Source organism: Globicephala melas, chromosome 5 (genome assembly GCF_963455315.2).
Source record: "Globicephala melas chromosome 5, mGloMel1.2, whole genome shotgun sequence".
In the NCBI taxonomy this organism is placed as follows: domain Eukaryota; kingdom Metazoa; phylum Chordata; class Mammalia; order Artiodactyla; family Delphinidae; genus Globicephala; species Globicephala melas.
Window position 1 is genome coordinate 63154698 of NC_083318.1, and position 12934 is coordinate 63167631.

The window sequence follows — 12934 nt, forward strand, 5'->3', positions numbered from 1 at the left end:
CTTCAACTGAACTTCGCTCCCAGCCAGTTAGTCACGAGGAACCCGATTCCAGGAGAGAAAACTTCCGCGTGGCCTCTAGTTAACTACCTTGAAGGAGGGAGTTTGCAGTTTGGAGGAGGTGGGGACGCCTCATGTCCCCAGAGGAAGGCAGGAAGTTTACCAGTGTCACCAGAGCAGAGAAAACTGCCCTGGTCCCAATAAGGTTTGCAGTCGTGAAAGAGTGCAAGCCGTGAAAGAGCTGCCTGCATGACTAGGTTTAATTACAACAGCTAAGATTGATGCAGGACTTCCTGTGCACCAAGCACTGTGTTTAATCTTTACCCGCCTGAACTCACTGGAGGTGCTCAACGATCCTAGGAGGTGGATTTTATTATCTTCATTTCACAAATGAGAAAACTGTGGTGCAGAGAAAAAGTAAATAAACTGCCTGGGGCCTGCTCAGCCCACATGAGGCAGATCTAGAAACTGAACCCAGGCAATCTCCCTGGAGGCTGGCCTGGGGGTATTTCTCTCTGTTTTCCCTCTCATTCAATTTTGAATCAGATTTCTAATACCAAAGTATGCGCAGAAAAAGGATGACTTGGAGGGCCTGAAAAGAGTCCCCTGAAAACTGCTAGGGCTCCTCGGGGCAGCTGGGGAATGTGTAAGATGTTGGAGAAACTTGCATCCCCAGGGCAACCAACTCTGTCGCTGCCTCTAGACTGAGAAGCCCCCATTTAAGGTGAGGCCCCTCACCCGATCTTTATTGCAGACTATCGCAAAGGTGGAGGGAGCGTCTGGGTGGGGGACATACCCCTCCAAGTTATTCGCAGAGTTACTCTCTCAGCACTGTGAAATGTACAAGTCCTGCCAAATCCGGTCTGGCATTTCTGTCTACGGTGCAGGTTGAAGTTTGGCCTTCTGGGGTTGCTCCTCTGAGCTAATTTCCTGCAAAGGCTATGACAAAGGTCACTAGAGAAAAAACATCTGGGCACAAGTTCCAAAGGGGTAATGCAGCAAGCACAGCACGGCCCCTGACCTTACAGCCCGCGGGGAGGACTGACGTGGTCCAGGCCACCCTGAGAGCTGGGGCTAGTTTTCTGAGTGTGATAAGAGAAATCTGTGCCTCTAATGTCTTTCTGGATTATCTGCTTGGGGCTTCTGCAGGTTTATTGGGTTTGTGGTTATCCATGCCCATTGTGGGTCCTCCAAGAAATGTACTGGATCATTCCCTCGATTATTTCCATGTATTGGATCATTGCTCTAAGGGTGATAGACAAAATTTAAAATCAGGGCTTCTACTGATAAAGTGTCTTGAGTCGTGGTTCTCAATAAGTGAGGCATCAGTCTTTTAGCGGGAACCCAGAAAATGTGGACTATGGGCGCCCCCTGCTGGAAAGGGGAAGCCAGAAATCTGGGGCCTCGAGTTCAGAGCCAGGGCTCTTCTGGGGCTTTTGGGGCCTCAGCTAGAAGGCTCTTCTTCTTGTCCTTCCAGGACTAAATTGTATAAGAGTAGTGAAAGCCTTAGTGGTAAAGAGGATGGATTCTAGAGCTAGACAGCCCGAGTTCAAACCCTGTTTCTGCCAGTGCTGTGTGACTTTGGGCAGATCATTAAACCTCTCTGTGCCTTATCTTCCTCATCTGTAAAATCGGGATGACATTACTAGAACTTACCTCAAAGAGCAGTTGCAAGAAATAAATGAAGTAGTAGCTCAAACACTGAGACATAAATGAAGTAATAGGTGTAAATTAGTATTATAATTGTTAATTATAATATATGTTGATTATTGCTCTTATAAATGCTATCACTGTTGTTCTCATTGTTATTGTTAGTAAAATCTAAGAAAATGCTCCCACCCTCTCTCTCAGCTCTAGGGGTCACTGTCATGGCCATCAGTAATTCTAACAATTTAGGAGTCATTAACAGGGAGATACCACAGAGAGTATGGTGCAGATAATGATATATAAAAAATACATCTCTCATGCCACCCCTCAGTAAATACTCAATTACGATCAGCTGTTAGTCATTCGAACTTTGGCATGTATCACGGGACACATTATTCTAGACACCAAAGGAAGGGAAGAAATCGTTAACACACTTCCAATAATAAAGCTTTTCTCAAAGGAAACGGTTGAGTAACTTTTGCACCAGCCAGGCACTTCCGAAGTTTGTTGGGTCTGCTGGCTTTCTCTAGAGAGCAAAACAAGCTGTAGGCTGCCTTTTATTTCCGCTTTTGGTGAAATTTAATAAAGTTTAGTGTCTGAGGTAGCAACAGGCAGCCCCAACTGAAAAATTAGTTTTCTTAGAAATTTGGGGATTATATATTTGTATATCCACATACACACATATGCATTGTGTATGTGTATGTATGCAAACATGTATACCTATATATTACATTTTAAGGCATTTTCATATATACACATGTATTGTGAATTTTTTTTTTTTTTTCCGGTACGCGGGCCTCTCACTGTTGTGGCCTCTCCCGTTGTGGAGCACAGGCTCCGGACGCGCAGGCTCAGCAGCCATGACTCACGGGCCCAGCCGCGCCGCGGCACGTGGGATCTTCCCGGACCAGGGCACGAACCCGTGTCCCCTGCATCGGCAGGCGGACTCTGCGCCACCAGAGAGAGCCCGAAAGAATTTTTGATAGTTACAGGGCTACACAGGGCACTGTATTCTTAAGGAGTTTGGAAGTTGGGCAGGGCAGGGCTTAGAAAGGGAGGCGGTGGTGGTAGTGGTGACAGGGTATCTAAATGATGAGGCTAGCAAGTGGAAGACCCCAGTAGCTTGATTTCAGTGGTAGCTGGTAGTTGTGGTAGAAAGAGCTTTGCCATCCCTTTGCCTGGAAGAACTTGTGCTTGGCATCACTGCTTGTGGAACGCCCTTCCTGACCTCAGCACCTGGTTCGAGCACCTTCTGTGAGCTTCTGCAGCACCCAGTACTGGTCGTAGCACTTTATCTCTCTCATGAGAGTAAAGCCATGCCTTTCCTTCTCACTTCTGTATCTCCAGCACAGAGTTGGCACGCAGTAAATACTTGTGTGGATGAATGGATAAGCAAACCGATGGACACACGTATGAATGGGCAAACGAATGAATGAGAAAATAAATTAGAGAAGCAGAGGTCTGTGAGTCTGGAACTGAGAATGATTCCTACGTGAGAAGTCCAGAGAGGCAGAGCCAGAGCCTGGGATTTAATATCTGCTGGGGTTTGCCTCCCGGTAGAAAGAAGGCTCAATGGCAGCCGCATTTTAGCCCAAGTCCATAACTTTGTGTTCTGAGTCAGGAAGGCTTTCTTCTGAGGCTGACGAATTTCCTAGCTGACAAGATAGTCTTCAGTGCCGCCAGAGCTAGGCAGGAAGTCATTTTGGATGAAGTCACCCTGCGGCAGTTTAAATAAAACACAATACTATCAACACCTAGAATCAGCATTTAAGTATTTTCATATACCCTCTATAGTTCAAACTTTTCGTCAGCCTTGTGAAGTAGTGTATGGGCAGGCCACTCAAGATGGCTGCACTCTTGCTGTCTGTACATCCCCTGCCGGACCAGTGCCTGCTTCACCTACACACACACCTTACTCACATGACTATCCAATCCTCTTCATCATAGGGCTGAATCAGTAACTGCCTATATGCTTGCCCCCTGCCCCAGCTGCTGGTTTCCCTGGTAACTGATGAGCCAACCTGATGTCAATCCCCCAGAGAAATGGAAAACTCTCACTTCCCCCAGTAATGAAGACTGTTGCCGTGTCCTGCCGTCTGCCATACACGGTGGGGTATCACTCCAGGACTTTTGCCTCGGACAGGTAAGATTCCCTATCCAATAAACTGTTGATGTCTCTGGCTCTTTGGCCTTGAGGCTGGGTAATTACAAGGCTTGCAGGGCTGCAAGGTTTAGGATAAACATGATTATCCTACAGGTCAGAAAACTGCACCTCAAAGAAGATGGATGACCTCCTTGAAGTCACCCTGCTGCTAAGTAGCAAAGTCAGGAGTCACCCAGCTCTGTTCGTCCTGGATCCACTGCAGCTATTTGGGAAAACAGAGGTGATGATGGCAAAGGTGAAGAAAGGGAAGGAAATCTACCTGTTGGTTAGGACAACACTCGCCGCTATAACAAACTCTGAAACTTGTAATCTCTCTAACAATAGAAGTTTGTTTCTTCCGCACATAAAGTCCAAAGTAGCATAAAAGTCGGCTGAGCAGATGTCTTTCCTCCTAGCAGGGATTCGGGAACCTATGCTCCTTCCATATTGTGGTTCCACCAACTTCAGTATGTGACCCGAGCTGCTGTGCCCATCTGCATCAGGCTGGCAGGAAGGGAAAGAACGTGGAGGGTAGGCAGTCGCGTGGGTCAGACTTGGAAGTGGCGCGTATCACGTCCAAGCACATTCCTTCGGCTAGAATTCGGTACTTTGTCAACACTTAGCAACTGTGAAACTGCAGGAAAGGCTGGAAACCATACAACAGCTCTGTGCCCTGGAAGAAAGGAAAATGAGTTTGGTAGAGCTGGGCCGTCCCTGACACAACTCATATCCTACAACCAGGAACATGAGATTCCAGCACAGAGCCAAAGCACCCATCAGACCTCTGCTGGGGACATGAGCCCCCAGGACAGCTTGCAGCAAGACAAACCTTCAGCCGTACCTCAAGCTGCAAACATGCCCAAAGCCCTTCTGTAATGAGCCCTGATTGTTTTATCCTCTCACTTGGGGAAATAATCCCCTCCAACTTCAACCTTGCCAGTTCTAGTAGCCCCAGACCCATGGCTAGAGATGGGCACATGCCCCAAGTAGACCCAAGTATATTTCCTTATCCCCTAAGAATCAGGGGTTGGTTTAGGGAAGGTCACGTGATCCAAGGAGAGCCTATTGGCATCTTCCCTTAACCAGTTAAGAAGGCTTTTAATTCTCTAGTTACAAGGCTGTAAGAGGGGAAGGAGTGGGTGGTCTGACATCATGCTTGCAGCCTCACGGAGCAGCTGGAAGCATGAAGGCAGCATGCGGAAAAGGACAGAGACAGAGAGATTTGACAGCTTCCCCGTCATTTCTGTAGTTTCAGTATATAACCCAGTACTTTCTCTCTTTGCTTAATCCAGTTGAGTCTGTCACTTGCAACTCGAAGAGTCATGACTTCAAAAAATCATGACTTCATACATCCAAAATGCCAGGAGACATTCTAGAAGGTAGATAGGATCAACAACAAATCTTTTTTTTTTTTGTCTAGTGCTAGCCATGTTCACGTTCTCTTACGCACATATACATACCCTACACACACCATTATGGGCTTGTGTCCCCCCCAAAGTTACGCTGAAGTCCTAACTCCCTGCGCTTCAGAATGTGAGCTTATTTGTAAGTAGGGCCTTTAACAGAGGAAATCAAGTTAAAATGAGGTCATTAGATTAGGCCCTAATCCAATATGACTCGTGGTTCCCTTATAAAAAGGGGAAATCTGGACATGCACAGAGGGAAGACACATGTGAAGAGAGGCAGAGGTCAGGGTGATGCTTCCGCAAACCGAGGAGCGCCCAAGATTGACGGCAAACCACCAGAAGCTAGGAGAGAGGCTTGGAACAGAGTATCCCTCACAGCCCACAGAAGGAGCCTTGCAGACGCCTTGATCTCAGACTTCTAGGCCTCCAGAACTATGAAATAAGAAACGTCTGTTGTTAAAGTCGCCCAGTGCATGGCTCTTTGCTATGGCAGCCCTAAGAAACTAATGACTTTGCCAGAGTTATCTCTTTCAGGAAGAGAAGCAATTAGTATTTTTTTTTGTCTCTGTAAGCTCTCTGGAAAGGCCTTGAGGAGTTCCATTTCTCCTTTCATATTATATATTTATATACATGAGTGGGAAAGCGAATAAAGAAGAAGCTTAAAGCAATGTAGGATACAGATTCTTTTTCATTTCATACACATGTGCATGTGTGTGTGTGTGTGTGTGTTTTGGACATGAAGGAGGAGGTTATCATAATGATAACAGCAATTGTCATTTATTGTCCACTTTATGTCAGGTACAGTCCTTGTTCATTTTAAAGATATTATCTCAATTACTTCTAGAAGAAAGTGTAGTATCTCTTGATGTGAAGCCAGTTCAGACGTGAGTTTGAATCCCACTTCCGCTGCTTATCAGGTATTAGGCCTTGGTCATGTAACTTAACGTCCATGAGCCTTTTTTTCTCAATGGAATAATAATTTCTACTTTGTGGAATTTCTGTAAGATTAATGCAATTATATATATATATATATATATATATAAAAATTGATTAGCTTATAGTAAATAGTAAATATAGTAAATTGGTAAATGTTACTATGTTACTAATGTTATTGGTAAAATATAGTAAATTGGTAAATGTTACTATTCATCTTCAGAATCACCCTATATGACGGGCATTTATAATTCCAATTTTATAGATGAGGAAACTAAGTCCCACATGCTAATAAGTGACAAAAACTAAATTGGACCCAGATCTGTCTGGTGGCTTCAAAGCCAACATCTTTTCTACTATACCCTCTTTGAAAAGAAAATGACCCCGAAAGCAACAATTCATCAATCCAGCACAGTTACATTTTAAGTGAATTTGAATTACGTGTATTTGAAATTGTGATGCAAGACATTCACAAGGTCTCCTTTTGTGCTCAAAATGAGAGAGAAATCACACAAATCCCCAGAATTAAAAATCAAGAATTGCTCAATTTCAAAGCTGTTCAGACAAGTGAATTACAAACTGACACTTTGGTTCTAAAACCGAAATTCTCTCTTCCTTTCATCAGTATCTTGTGAACTATGCTGCTACTCACATGGCTCAGAACTTCATCAAGTGATTTTGGTGACAACTGTGCAGTTATTATATGTTTTAAAATATCCTGTGACCATGTCATCAGAGCATTTATAGTGTGGTGACACAGAAAGGCACCGAAAGCAATGCATTTATTCCAGACTTTAGATGTCATAAAAAGGCTTTGAAGAAGACCTAACAGCCATTATGATATGATATGTTTGCAGTTTAGCAGACTCACTTCTGCAAAATATCAGAGATCATCTAAAGAAATGAAAAGCACCATTTAAAGGAAGTTACAGGTCAATGGGTATCAATTTATGTGCTCTGGGAACATACTCATCCATACTTTAAAGTTATTAATGTGGGAAATTTTGCTTTGAATTACATGGGTTTTGAATAACAGCGTCTTCAGGAATGCATCCATTGTATAAAATGAACCCACACTAAAGATATCGTCATCTACTCCCAGGAACTCAAATATCCCAATGTACTTGGTAGCTGTGTTTCTTATTATGATTTATAAGTTGAAATTTGACTTCCACATCAGTCTCTAATGAGTCTGATTATTATAAGTCACCTCTGGAAATACTGAGGAAAATCGATTTCCTGCTTTATAAAAGGGCCTGGTATTTAATGTAACAGCCCAGTCCCTGATACGCAACAGCATCCAGCGCACCTAGGTGGACGCCAGTCTCATCTCTCAATTTCTACCCCAACTTGGACAGAGAGCCAGGGCCTTCTGTGACGCAGGTGGCAGCTGTACCATGGCATGCAGTATGCCGCGTATAATACAGGCTTCCATTTATATTTTTGTGTGTGTCAGGCACAATCCTAAGTACTTTACATATGTTATTTTATTGACCCAACAATCCATGGATATAGACAAAGGAGAAAACTAAGGCATGGAAATGTTGAATAACTTGTCCAGGTTAGTAATTAGGATGTGGCAGAGACGGTCGTTTCAATGTCTACATTTTAGTTTTAAGTACTTCCATATATACAGTGTGATATATGTATTGCTCTGGTTAAGCAACAATTCAGGGGGTCTATTCTGATAAATAATTGGCAGTCCAGGGGTGGGCAGCAGCATTCTCATGAGGAAGCCTGTGCTATTGGTTACCATACCTGCTTCTGTTATTTGTATCTCAATCAGCATCTAATGCGTTGCCAGTCAGCATAGCAGGTGTCAGAAACGGCTTTTCCTTTGTGATCACAGTGGCTTATTAACTAGCACGATGGATTTTAGAAATGGGCTCTGATTGGAGCAATTAAAGGTATTTAAAACATGTGGCTCAGCCCAAGTATTTTAGAGCTACTCCCCACAATTGCATAAATGAAATACATGGACCCTTGACGTCTGTAACTTTCACCCTTAAGAGTTCACTCTAACCTGTTCCATCGGACAGCCATGGACTCAGAGGATCCTGGCTCACTCCCCATTCACTGCCAGCTCTCAAGGGAAGAGACCCCCGTGTCTGGATATTTGGTGAGTCTGCTTTGAACATCCTTATCATGTGAGGTGGTGGATAAAGCACCTATGAAGGGACAGAAAGTCGCAGCTTCCTTCAGGCTAAAAAACAGTTTACAGAAATGGTTCTGCACCTGTCAATAAATGTTTGCTTAATAACTCTCTGTCTACGGGGCAGAATTATAACCTGGTCAGCGAGGTTGTGAGGAAGGAAGCCTCTTGTCCTCACTTCAAACCTGCTGTGACTGTAACAGAAACCAAGGGTCGTGCCTGATCAAATTTACTCAGGTCGGTTTCATCACTGGTACTGAACCCAGAACTGTGTGTCTCCAGGAGCAGCTTTTAACCACGAGGCTAGAGTAAGACCATGACAGTTCAAAACAAACAAAACATCGTGGCTTCAACCTTGGAAACAACAAGGAGGTAAAACAAAAGAGAATAACCCAAGAATCTGAGAAAACATCATGTGTAGCTGACTTCAAATAGGGCCATACCCCAAGACGTCGGTCTCTCCCAGGAATGTCTAGCATGATTGAAGGGAGGAAAAACCGGTCGGCTCTCCTGCTTTTCTACAAGCCCCTACTGCCCTGGTCTCTTTGGGTCAATATGTCAGAGATGGCCATCATCTTTGACTTGGGAACAAATGGAACTGGGCTAACCCCAACTGAGATGTTATCAACAGGAAGTTGGACAAGGTGCTTGCCATTAAACATCGGGTACTTCTTGAGAAATACTGACATATTTTGAAAACCAGAACACAAACTCTCTTCAGGAAACCTTTGCATTTATCGGAAGGGAGGGGAACTTGTTCCCTATTGAGAGTCTTATTTACCAGCTGCCGTGGCCTCTATCCCTGTCCTCAGCTTCCTCATTGCCCAGGTCTGGGTCCAGTCTCGGTACTTCCCGGCTTACCCTCTTCTCCTCCCCAACCCCAATGAACTGAGCCTTGACTAGATTCTGAACAGAATTTCTTCACCTCTGGTTTGCTTAGTGGCTTATAGAGAAAACAACCAAGTTATCCAAAACTCTGCTGACCGTAGAGCATCTAAAATAGTCACCTTGACACAAATGTTGCCTTTCTTCTGCTGAGGTGATGAATTATATTGATTTTTGAAAGAGAAATCAACCTGGAATTTCCAGAATAAACCCTTTTAACAAATCAACTTGGTCACAATGTTTTTATATTTTTTATGCATACATGGCTGGATTCAGCTTACTGATACTTTATTTTGGATATTTTCATCTATGTGTGGGATTGACCTATAATTTTCCTTACTTTTAACATCCTTGTCATATTTGGGTGCCAAGGATATGCTGCCCCTTTAAAACAACTTGGGAATTGTTCCCTCTTTTTCTATTGCCTGGAAGAGTCTGTGTAAAATTGATCTTGTTTCTTATTTTAAGGCTTGGTCAGATTCTCTGGTGAAGACATTTCAGCCTGAAGTTTTCTTTGTGGGAGTGATTAACTTAGAGAGTCAATTTTTAAAAATATTTATATTCAGGGAATTCCCTGGTGGTCCAGTGGTTAGGACTCTGTGCTACCACTGCAAGGGGCACGGGTTCGATCCCTGGTCAGGGAACTAGGCTCCCTCAAGCTGCATGGCATGGCCAAAAAAAAAAATTATATTCAGATTTCTCATGGCCATTTTGGCAGGATAGTTTTCTAAGAATTTGTCCAATTCATCTACAATTTTTAAATTTATTACTGTTTATAATATGATCTATTTAGCATCTAAGGTGAGGCCTCCTTTTTCATTTCTAATATGGGTAATTTAGGCCTTCTCTATTTTGTTTATGATCAGTCTCACCAGAGTTTTTACCTTGGACTTTATCGAATTTCTCTATTGTACATTGTTTCCTAGTTCATTCTGATTTTATCTTTGCAATTTCCTTCCTTATGCTTTCTTTGAGTATGATTTGCTTTTCTTTTCCTAATTCCTTGAGACAGTTTATAGATTCTCAGGATTTCTTTTTTTTTCTGCTATAAACATTGAACATCAATAGCACACCTATGGAAATATAAAATCCTACAGGAACAACCAAATTTAGCACCCTAAGGAAATTTTTAAACTCAGACTGAGTCCAACAGGAATTAATGCAGCTCAGTTTATATTTTACCATTACACTGTTTGAATTCTAATACTCAAAAATCCTGTTATATGAGGCAAATTGAAAACATAATTTACAGTTTTACCCCTATCTCCATCAGTCCCACCAAAATGGCAGTGGCTAAATGGCTAAAAAAAAAAGATATAAACCCACAAGGACCAAGGGAAAAGAAAGAAAAGAAACATTTTGGAAGCTGAAAGCATATGGACAAGTGATTACTGACATAGCTGTTGATCAAAAGAAGCTGAAACCAATGCTGACAGTGGGGCAGCCTGGAAGCAGGCTGATGTGAGTCACAGAACCTTGGAAAGAGTCAGGAGTTGGTGGCTCTAGGGTGAAAGTGAGGCTGAGAACAGAAGACTGGTTACAAGTCTGTACAAGAAGCACATAGACACCCTCCCACTCCCACAAGATCTGTCTACCCTCCACCCTCAATCTCAGAAGTCCATAGGCTGACTGTCTAAAGAAAGCAGCCAGAGAGACTTTAAGATTCAGGGGGCAGGGCACCATACAGAAAATTGGGGACCAAGTGGAGTTCTGCTCCCTAAAGTGTGGACCCCCATCCCCTTTCCTTCACTCCAGTCTCAGAATGCTGGTAACCAAATCAGAGACTGAAAGTTTCCTCTCTGGGGAAACTGACTAGACTGAGAGAAAAGACTCAGAGAACTAACCAATGGCAGCCTCCCAGTGAAACAGCCTAGGAAGGTCACCCTGCAGGAAATTCCCATTGGCAAGCTTCCTATAACCCACAATAGCACATGTGTGCACACACACACACACCACAGCTTCCAACTGGTTTCTTAATCCCTCACTCTTAAACAGGAGAAGGAAGCTGAGGATGACTGAACATCTGAGACAACTTTCTAATAGGAAAACTGAGATCAAAACAAAAGTTTTTTTTCAAAAAGCTCAGTAGAAAGAAAAATAATACAAGGATCAGAAGAAGACTTTAAAAAGCTGTAATTAATATGCTCAGAGGGGGAAAAAAAAAGAGAGAAGGAAATTAAGAGGTTATATAAGAGTTCATTGAAAGACCAAAAATCGAGCACTTGGAAATTAAAATTATGACAGCATATATGCAAAATACAACAGAAAGTTTGGAAGATAAAGTTTGGAAAATATCCCAGAAAGCAGAAGAAATATAACAAATGGAAAATAGAAGAGAAAAAAATTTGAAGACCAGAAGAAGAATATAATAGGCAAATAAAATAGGAGTTCCAGAAAGAGAGAACAGAGAAAATGGAGGGATTGAAATTATTCAGAAAATAATTCAAGAGGACCTTCAAGGTGGCGGAGGAGTAAGACGTGGAGATCACCCTCCTCCCCACAAATACATCAAAAATAATCTACATGTGGAACAACTCCTACAGAATACCTACTGAACGCTGGCAGAAGACCTCAGACTTCCCAAAAGGCAAGAAACTCCCCAACGTACCTGGGTAGGGCAAAAGAAAAAAGAAAAAAACAGAGACAAAAGAATAGAGACTGGGACCTACACCTCTGGGAGGGAGCTGTGAAGGAGGAAATACTTCCACACACTAAGAAGCCCCTTCACTGGAGGAGACGGGGTGGGAGGGAAGCTTCAGAGCCACGGAGGAGAGCACAGCAATAGGGGTGCAGAGGGCAAAGCGGAGAGATTCTCGCACAGAGGATCGGTGCCGACCGGCACTCACCAGCCCGAGAGGCTTATCTGCTCAACCGCCGGGGTGGGCGGGGGCAGGGAGCTGAGGCTCCAGTTTCCGAGGTCAGATCCCAGGGAGAGGACAGGGGTTGGCTGCGTGAACACAGCCTGAAGAGGGCTAGTACACCACAGCTAGCCAGGAGGGAGTCCGGAAAAAACTCTGTACCTGCCTAAGAGGCAAGAGACCATTTTTGGGGGGTGCATGAAGAGAGGAGATTCAGAGCAGTGCCTAAACACGCTCCAGAGACAGGCAGCATGGACACCAGAGACGGGCATGAAATGCTAAGGCTGCTGCTGCCGCCGCCAAGAAGCCTGTGTGCGAGCACAGGTCACTCTCCACACCTCCCCTCCCGGGAGCCTGTGCAGCCCGCCACTGCCAGGGTCCCGGGATCCAGGGACAACTTCCCCGGGAGAACACACGGCACGCCTCAGGCTGATGCAACATCACGCTGGCCTCTGCCACTGCAGGCTCTCCCTGCATTCTGTACCCCTCCATCCCCCTGGCCTGAGTGAGCCAGAGCACCCTAGTCAGCAGCTCCTTTAACCCCCTCCTGTCTGGGCAAAGAACAGACACCAGAGGGCGACCTACATGCAGAGGCGGGGCCAAACCCACAGCTGAACCCCAGGAGCCGTGCGAACAGAGAAGAGAAATTTCTCTGTGCAGCCTCAGGAGCAGCAGATTAAATCCCCACAGTCAACTTGATGTACCCTGCATCTGTGGAATACCTGAATAGACAACAAATCATCCCAAAATTGAGGTGGTGGATTTGGGAGCAACTGTAGAATTGGGGTTTGCTGTCTGTCACAGACTAGTTTCTGATTTTTATGTTTATCTTAGTATAGTTTTTAGCACTTGTTATCATTGGTGGATTTGTTTATTGGTATCGTTGCTCTCTTCTTTATTTTACTACTTTTTT

The 12934-nt window shown here is 44.0% G+C and overlaps 1 non-coding gene across 1 annotated transcript; it reads left to right on the forward strand.

The window, feature by feature from the left end:
* The first annotated feature begins 9734 nt into the window (after positions 1-9734).
* On the forward strand, positions 9735-9807 carry TRNAG-ACC (transfer RNA glycine (anticodon ACC)). Its single transcript has one exon. It is a non-coding gene; the product is annotated as a tRNA-Gly (tRNA).
* Positions 9808-12934: the final 3127 nt, after the last annotated feature.